Source organism: Primulina huaijiensis, chromosome 8, assembly GCF_012295235.1.
Source record: "Primulina huaijiensis isolate GDHJ02 chromosome 8, ASM1229523v2, whole genome shotgun sequence".
In the NCBI taxonomy this organism is placed as follows: Eukaryota; Viridiplantae; Streptophyta; class Magnoliopsida; order Lamiales; family Gesneriaceae; genus Primulina; species Primulina huaijiensis.
In genome coordinates, this window is record NC_133313.1 from 13973270 (window position 1) to 13983491 (window position 10222).

A 10222-nucleotide genomic window follows, 5' to 3' on the forward strand; every position below is an offset into this window, starting at 1 on the left:
ATAATAATAATAATAATAATAATAATAATAATAATAATAATAATAATAATAATATGGATGCTTGTATTGTGAATCTTCGTAAATATTTTGCTTGTTTACCTGATAATGCGTTGAAAAAAATTTATAAAGCTAGATGTGAGCGACTAAGGTTGATGATGTCATATGGCATACCGAATGATATCCGGTTGATAATTGAAGCAAAAGTCCGATTGGTTGGGGAAGCAAGTGAAATAATAATAAGACATATGCCAGGATTTAGTAAAAGCACATATGCCAAGAAGCGAAGAGCTAAACGTATAGGTGGATGTCATAAATGTACAAGGTGGACTTGTAAAGGGAAATGCAAAAATGTTGGAATGAAATCAATGAATAGAGAAGATAAAATTTTATTCATTAAGAATGGTCTGAGTAAAGAGCCTTTGGATAATTTTCTAGAGGTTCTTTCGAGAGAATAACTTGTGATAGGAACGAGTAGTATAATCCGTGGATCTACAATTTACATAGATATATGAAATTGGATACGCGCCCATAGTCATAGTCCTAAGGGTCGAAAACTATGGGATTTCATAGATCGAAATGCAATTCACTTTTGATAAATAATTAAAGACGTTTAATTACTTCACTGAGTAGAATTAGTTTGGCATAACTCGAGAGAGTGTGTTCAATGAAATAGGAAATCCTATCGGAAGGATAAATCACTAGCGAACGAATTAATTAATTAACGAGGGGTAGGTGAACCGATATTCCCAACTAATCCATTTTTCATTGAATTTTAATCAACAACTCTAGATATAAATTCTTAGTATTCAATTCTTGAATTAGTTTATTTGCATAGTTATTTAAGCATAGTATTAATACGCAATCAATCAATTTTCGTTGCTAATGATTTAATAACTTAAGATAATAATTGTTAAATACAGTCTCCAGTGGAACGATACTCGTACTCCGGAACATTATACTATTACTTGACATCGTGCACTTGCGATAAATTTTGAGCATACAAAACCATATTTTTATTAAGGCTTTAACAGTGCAAGTTTTGCTCGATCATAACGCATATCTGTTTAGATAAGTAAATATATATATACAATTTTGTCTCAGAAATCTGACGTTAAAAGACTCTGTTTGCCAATTTATAAGAAAATTGGATGGGAAGCATATCCTCGACTCATAGAAGGCGTTGAAGCCGTTACTGAACGTAAAATCAGAGGAAGATGTGAGTCACAATCACAACTACACTGTATATATGTGTGGGGACCCGGGCGCTAATTCATTTCTTAATCATTCTTTGGGAATAATTCAATCCCATTAAGATAAACAGGGTCTAAATTTTTTTTTTTTTAACATGCGGAACGTAATGGAATCAATCTAGTATACACATCAGTATAAAAGTACAAGTGTTGTACAGAATACAACAAACGAAACTAGGGTTCAACTACTATATATCAAGTGCTGAAACCTAACTACTTCTGATCCGGATCACCACGCTAACTTGTCCTTTTTCTCTTCATCTCCTCTACCCTGATCCTGTCCCACCTGTTGTCATGCACACATACAAACACGACAACAGCCGGGTAACTCCGGTGAGAATAAATCCCAGTATAAATCAACGAAACATGCAATCATATAAATAATATAAAGCATGAAGCAGATATCAGATATATATCAAAATCTGAAACATAATTAATATCAAACTATCAATCATACTCGTGACTCCACGACTCAGACTAGACTCCATCCTAGTCTAGGGATCCCGGTTTCCAGACGTTGGTATTCCTATATCAACCAACAGTAATAGAAGAAACTACGATTCTATCCACGTCGATATAACCAAACATCCAGTGTCTTGACCTATCTGTCACAGACTGTGGCACTATCGCCAATACACTATCTTGTGACATCGTGCAATGTTCCCGTGGCGACCCCGCCACTATCAGGTACTTCTGTCACAAGATCACTCATCTAATATTCATCTAACACATGCTCTCTATACATCAATAGAACAAGCAAATCAAATCAAATCAATGCAAATAATAACAAATAGTATGTGATTTAGGGAAACACAAGTATATCCTACTTGTGTCGATCTCCCAATACCACATTGACTTATACCTTTCGTTTGTAGTCTCGGTTAGAAGAAACGGAAGTTCTGAACTCAAGATTGTCTCTGTAAATCTGAAAGGGCATATCGAGAATAATAATATCAACCGTCCATTCTCAATTCAATATTGAATCTGATCAATCTGAATTTAATTCAAAATCAACGGCATAACGGTACAATCTCAATATCCCCGTCAACTCAGACAACAATAGATATCAATTACAAATCATAACCAATATCCAATATAATCCATAATCCAACCATAATCCAAATTTGTCCAATACCACTCAATATAATCTAAAAAATCATAACAAATCCGTAATCAATCTGTTTCTTAATCTGACTTCGATTCTATGATGTCTAGCATGTCAAGAACATCATATAGGAATCATATCAGATTCTGGCAATACCATAATTTCAAATCATCTCAAAACGTAGTAAAACTTACATCCAGTTGAAGCTCTTATTGATAGAAACACAGTACTGAAGTCGGATTCAAAATCTAACGAACGGATCGAAATATAAAGGCATAAGGATTTCTGAAGCTTTTCTCGTTTCCTTTCTCGATTTCTTCTTTTCTGATTCTTGCTGAAGGAAATTAAAACATTATATATATCTACTTGCATGGTTAAGCTACGTGGCTTATTTTTCTTGCATTGCAAGCGGCGCTCGGGCGGTCACATATTACCACTCGGGCGCGGAACATTCTGCCTGAGTGTCCAACTCGTTACACACTAGCGCTCGGGCGGTAATTTTCTGCCGCTCGGGCGCCAGACGTTCTGTCCAAGTACTAACCGTGTTCTGCACTGGCGCTCAGGCGGTCCTTTTCTACCGCTCGGGTGCCAAAGGTTCTGTACAAAAGATTAGTTTTGTGATGTACCGACGCCTGGCTTCTCCACTTGAGCTCTTACAATCTCCATACTGTTAATTAATCTACTTCTGATTACAGTAATTAAATCTCGGGCATTACAATATGTGTTTTAATTTATGTCATTTTTATTTTCTTTTAATAATAATAATTTCCTGTTCAAATATTAACTTTTGGCATGTTACGCTTATAAATTCATATGCTGTGATTTAACAATTGCAGAAAACATATTTCTCAACATGTCGACGTCCACGGTAAGTAAAATAAAAAATATTTGTGTATTTTGTGGATCTAGTGCAGGAAAAGATTCAATTTATGAAGAGGTAGTAGAAAAACTTGGAATAACACTTGCTAAAAAAAAGATTCATTTGGTATATGGTGGTGGTGAAGTTGGTCTCATGGGAAAAGTTGCAAAAGCTGCGCATGCAGGTGGAAGTGAAGTGTTAGGCATTATTCCGATTACCTTAGCCAGTCTTACTGGATCAACAATAGGAGAAGAAATGAAAGTGGACAACGTGTATGAACAAATTACTCAAATGATTGAACATTCAGATGCTTTCATTGCTTTTCCAGGAGGTTTCGGTACTTTGGAAGAAATATTTCATATTGTTTGTTGGGCACAATTAAATATCCACAATAAGCCAATTGGTTTGTTAAATGTTAACAATTATTATGATAAACTGTTATCGTTTCTTGATGATGTTGTGGAACAGGGATTTATTTCATTAGCTTCGCGAAAGATGTTAGTTTCTGCTACAAGTGAAGGTGAACTTATTGATTTACTACAAAGATTTAGTCATGAACCAGATCCATTCTTATATCAACTTAATTGGCCAACATCCAAGAGTAAGAAAAGAAAATTCATGTGACGCTGAACTTGTAATTCAACGGTATGTTTTTAATTTTTTTTCTCTTTAAGGTATGAAAAATCTCTTCTTCTTCTCCTCTTAGTTTGTTTTTTATATAAAAATAAAAAAAATATTCATATATATAGTAATAATAATAATAATAATTTTTAGTTCAATGACGAGTAAGGTGTCAGTAAAATACACCTGAGACGCATTAGTTAATAATTATTGAAAAATCACAATACACTAGATTTTAATATTCATTATTGTTGAGGATCGGATTGAGTTTTGAAGGAGGGGTTGAATAAACTCAACGGCAAACTTAATCGATTTTTCAGAATGATGTGCTAGAGTCCTGTTAGAGATACTAGCAGTTTCTTGTTCAAGTTTAAAGACCAGCAGATCACAAGATAATGTGCGGAAACGATATGTTGGTTAGTGGGTGAAAAATAGTGAAACAGAAAATCAGTAGATGGCACAAGGTTTGTTTCTGGAAGTTCGAAGATGAATCTTCTACGCCTCCCCTTCTTCTGTTTCCAGAAGGTATCACTAAAATACTTTGGTGAATACAGTACAACAATTGTACACACCCACTTCAACAGGACTTACCCTTCGCCTACTGAAACTCTTAGTTTTACAACTCAACTACTTGAAAGATCTTAAGTTCTGGAAAGAACTCTTTTCCAGTTACAAATTCTTCTATTAATGAAGTGAATAGCTTAAGAAGAGATAAAGAAAATAGCTAGCACAAAATGATCTCAAATGATCAAGTGTATGCAATGAAGCGTGTGCTGCTTTTTCAGTGTTGAGCTTTTGAGATAACTGAGAGTTCTAGCGATGCTCGAATGATATTCTTTGATTGAGATTCGTTCACTACTTGTTTCTTGAAAAGTGCTCCGTCTTCATATATAGGCTTAAACCAACGTTAAAATCTGAACGGCTCTTTTGATTTTTCAGTGATTCAGCTTTATTGCTGAAAATGAACCCTGCAGAATACATTAAAGCAATCAGTCTAAGTTCATACCAAAAATGGTAAGCCGTCTTAAATGTTCCCGTACAACATTTAATGGCATTAAATGAAGCAATAAATACTAGTATCATTTTAATAGATTAACGGTAATATTTAAAGACTTGAGATACGCAACAATCTTCTAGTGTCTATTTCGGGTTTCTGGTTTTAGCTAAGAAGTCATTTGTTAATTAGATTAAGCAGTACTTGATAAGTGCTGCTACTGATTTTAGCGCGGTACAAGTGCTTCTGGTTTTCTGCTTATTTACATTTACTGGTTTTGTACTAGCATCTCCACAACAAAATTAAGTTTAACAATTTCTCCCTTTGTGGTGATGCCAAAACCTAGATGTCCCTTAGAACGTTAGTAGAATTGAGAAAACAGATTACGAAGTAATTAGTATCCAGAAAATCAAGACAAAACAATAAAATTAGTTTGTCCCAATATCTCTAAAAATAGCTTCATCTGGATTTTGATCCCTTCCAGAAGAATGAGGTCTGCTACTACTCGCTCCAGTTCTATCTTCAGCAGTTCTATCTTCTTCCCCCTTTTTGGCATCATCGGCAATGACCCTGATAAGCATTCAAAGTATAAGCTGCGGCCATTTCTGAGTTGAAAGGAATTAGAGATAGATTAGCAGTAGATGCGAGAAAGCAGTAGATGCAAAATAATGATCTGAATTCGTAAAGGACAATAAAAATGAACGGTTAAATGAAATGTACAGCCGTCAGTAAACATAGGGACACGTGTCAATATGTTTATGGATGGTAGAGAGAGAAAACAGGAGTGTCAGTTACTCTACTCATTTCAAAATTTTAAAAAAAATGGCGGGCTGTCCGAGGCGGTTGCTAAAAGATCATAAGCTGATTTGTCGTTTTATGATAATATCTACTGGAAGAATGTAAAGTGCTGAAACAAATGCAGCACTTCGACAACTTCTGGTAGATACACTGTTTTATCGAAAAGACAAATCAGTTTCTAATATAAATGCCATAAAAATGTTCTCCCTCAATTAATGCAGTAATAAAGGATATTAAACACCAAACTATTCTTGGCAAACTTTCAATCTGAACCATTGAAAATGAACAGTCGCAAGGATCTTTATCTCCTTTGAATACCACTATAAATACCTGCACAAGTTAAACAAGGTTAAGTGTACATAAGATCAAATGAAAACTAATGTGAAAGAAGAAGCAGAATCTGATCCAGAAGTCAAAGCAAGAATGTTCAGAAGACAACTTGCTGCGTTTTCTAAGAAGACGTATGAAGATATCGTTCTTTATATAATGATCCTTGGATCAAACTCTTGGAGTTGTAATGTGAACAATCAAAGAGATTGTTTTCTCTTATTAGGATTGGGATGCAGCATCATTTCCTTCCATAAGCATTCTAATGAAATAAGAGAGTGTTGGTGGATCGATGATACTGAAAATCTTAGTAGGATAATCTGTGTAATCATTCTGCTGATATCTTCAATTGTACCCCTGTAATGTAATGCATCTGATTATATGGATAAAAGATTTTGTTTTTCCATACCTCTTGTGCTGTTCTCATTTCTGAATATTTCTACTGGATTAGAATAAAGAAACAAAAGACACGTGAAAACAGAAAATAATAAACAGTAGTTATGATAAATCAATTAATCCAAGAACATTACGAAAATACGAAAATTTATTCTCAGGAAGTGGTTTGGTAAAAATGTCTGCGGCTTGCTGATCAGTAAGAATGTATTCCAGACGAATATTCTTCTTTTGCACATGATCTCTAATGAAATGATGTCTGATACCAATGTGCTTCGTTCTGGAATGGAGTACTGGATTATGCGATATAGCAATTGCACTGGTATTGTCACAAAATATGGGTGATTCAGAAGCTTGAACTCCATAGTCTTTAAGTTGTTGTCGTATCCAAAGCATTTGAGAACAACAGCTTCCAGCAGCATGATACTCTGCTTCTGCAGTAGACGTGGCTATGGAAGTCTGTTTTTTGCTAAACCAGGAGATCAACCTGTCACCAAGAAATTGACAAAAACCACTTGTGCTTTTCCTATCCAGTTTACATCCTGCATAATCAGCATCTGAGTATCCAATAAGATTAAACGATGAGTCCTTGGGATACCAGAGGCCTACATTTTGAGTACCCTTCAAATATTTTAAAATTCTTTTGCCAGCAATGAAATGTGATTGTTTAGGATTTGATTGAAATCTAGCACATATGCAAATAGCAAACATAATATCGGGTCTACTGGCAGTAAGATATAACAATGAGCCAATAAGACCACGATACTGAGTTACCTCTACTGGAGTTCCCCCTTCATCTTTATCAAGTTGGTAGACGAGCTCATAGGAGTCGAAGCAGCAGAGCATGCTTCCATCCCAAACTTTTTCAGTAGTTTCTTTGTATACTTAGCTTGATTGATGAAGATTCCAGTATCAAGTTGCTTGATTTGAAGTCCTAGGAAAAAGGTTAATTCTCCCATCATGCTCATCTCGAACTGTTCCTGCATTAACTTGGCAAACTTTGCACATAATTTGGGGTTAGTTGACCCAAATATAATATCATCAACATAAATTTGAACTAATAATATGTGCTTGTTTTTTACTAGGGTAAACAAAGTCTTATCCACGGTACCGACGGTGAAATCATGATCAATAAGAAATTGTGAAAGTGTGTTGTACCAAGCCCTAGGTGCTTGTTTCAGACCATACAATGCTTTATGTAATTTAAAAACATGATGCGGTAATAGATGATCAGAAAAACCTGGAGGCTGTTCAACATAGAATTCCTCTTGTAGTAGACCATTGAGGAACACACTTTTCACATCCATCTGATACACTTTGAAATTTCTAAAAGCAGCAAAGGCTAAAAATATTCTGATAGCTTGAGCCTAGATACTGGTGCAAAGGTTTCATCATAGTCTATTTATGATATTGAAGAACATACATAATATCTTCAGTAGATGATGAAGAAACTAAAAACATATATGATTCTTTGTCTTGTCCTTCAAGAGAAAAATAGATGAATATAATTGAAGATTAAATGAATTCAATGACCACTGATGGGTCTAGTAAATCCACAGCTATGGAGTTTGTATCGTGATAAACATAAAAATTGTACATTAATTAAATGTTTTATAATATAAATATATAGTTTTTGTTTTATTAAATGTTTAAATATTATATGTTTTATAATAAATTGTATAAAATATAAGTTGTTGTGTAATTATAAGTTTTTACTATTTTTTACAGGTTAGATAAAACAAGAATAAACTTGGCGTAGCAAATGGGATTAAGATGATTCTTGGACCTGTAGAAAGTTGATTATAATATCTACAATATTGTTGACAAGCATGAGATAAAAATCCTCTCACAATTGGGATCAAATTAAGCAACAAATAAAGTTACCAAAAGAGTGGTATTTTTACCATGCTCTAGTATTTTCACCATAACTCTCATATTACATGGTCAAATGGTTTGAAAAAAATACTACAACTAGACAACTCAATTATCCAAATGTTTTTTTTTATGTGAAGAAGCAAATTCGGAGAAGAAGATTTTCAAAAGTGATGTGTAATATAATATAATATCTTGGAACACCAATGAAGACTTATGTGTAAAAAAATAATATTTTATATGTGGTTGTCTCCCCAAATTTGGCTATAAATAGGGGTGCATTGTAATGTATTGAGATATCCCTCATTCTATGAACAAACCTTTGAGTTCATAATATTTCTCTCTATATTTTTCCTTTATTTCTTCATTTAAATACAATTAGCATGTTAATTTCATATTCAAAGTTTTACACTTTGAATAATGAATAGCTAACTTCCTAAAGTTGAGATGATAAGGTGAAACTCTTGACATGATAATAAGGTTATTAAAAGGTAAGAATCTATGTTTTATATTATTTAATCATTATTTATTGTTTATGTTATATTTATTTCTTTAAGCATTTTTATACCCTACTTATAAGTGGGAGTTTTGATTTATTGTTGCTATATGTTACACTAAATTCTTGGAACCATTTAAATGTTAGTTTGGTATTACCAACCATTTAAAGTGGATGCCTTGATTTATTATATATAAATATATTATAATATTAAATTCTTGGAACCATTTAAATGTTAGTTTGGTTTTACCAACCATTTAACTTGGATTCCTTGATTTATTATATATGAATATATCATAGTATTAATTTATTGGTACCATTTAAATGTTTGTTTGGTTTTACCAACCATTTAAAGTGGGAACCTTGATTTAGTGTTTACAAATATATATAGCACAATAAATACTTGACCACATTTATAAGTTTTGGTATATATTATATACTTATAAGATAATAATTTATAACATAATATAAATATGATTATTTAATATATTGGAACCATTTTATTAAGTGGATTTCAATATTGTTCGTTAATGTTAACTTTATTAAAATACCAAGAGTGGATCCTTTAATCTCAACTACTTAAATTAAAATTTGAACAATTAAAATTTACCCATTAAAGATTCAAACAATTAAAATTAAAAAGAAACAAAAACAAAAACAAAACAAAAAGACATTGTAGTGGACTTGTAATTACCTTAGCTTCCCTGTGGATACGATATCGGACTCACCGAATTATACTACTTGTGGACAACCTGCTCTTGGGAGTGCAACAATCAAAGTGACAACAAGTTTTTGGCGCCGTTGCCGGGGAAGTATAATTTAATTTCAAGTCTATTTAATTTTGTTTATAGTTTATTTTTCTTTATTTGAATTTTTATTGCTTTTGTGTGTTTTTATTCTTTTGCATTTGCATTTGCATGAGCATTTGGTCACGTACACTTAGTGGTCGACTCATTCGAAATAACCCTTTATTTTTACAAAACATGGCAGAAGAACCCATCCAAGAAAATGAAGATGAAATTCAATCTCAACATGATCATGATAGACGAAGAACACTTAGAGATCACATGAATCCTACACGTACTAGTGCACCTTCATGTCTAGTTTTTCCCCCCGATGCATCTCATTTCAATTTTAAGCCTGGTATTATCCAACTTTTACCCAATTTTCATGGCTTAGATTCTGAAAATCCATACATGCATTTACGAGAGTTTGAAGAAGTGTGCAACACATATAATGATCTAAATTGTAGCATGAACACCATTCGACTTAAGCTTTTTCCTTTTTCTTTAAAAGATAAAGCTAAAACTTGGCTACAAAATCTTAGATCGGGATCCATTCGAACTTGGGATGAATTGCAACAACAATTTTTGAAAAAGTTTTTTCCATCTCATAGAACAAATTCTTTCAAAAGGCAAATCATCACTTTCACTCAAAAACAAGGAGAAACTTTTTATCAGTGTTGGGATAGATATAAAGAATTGCTTAATCTTTGTCCACATCATGG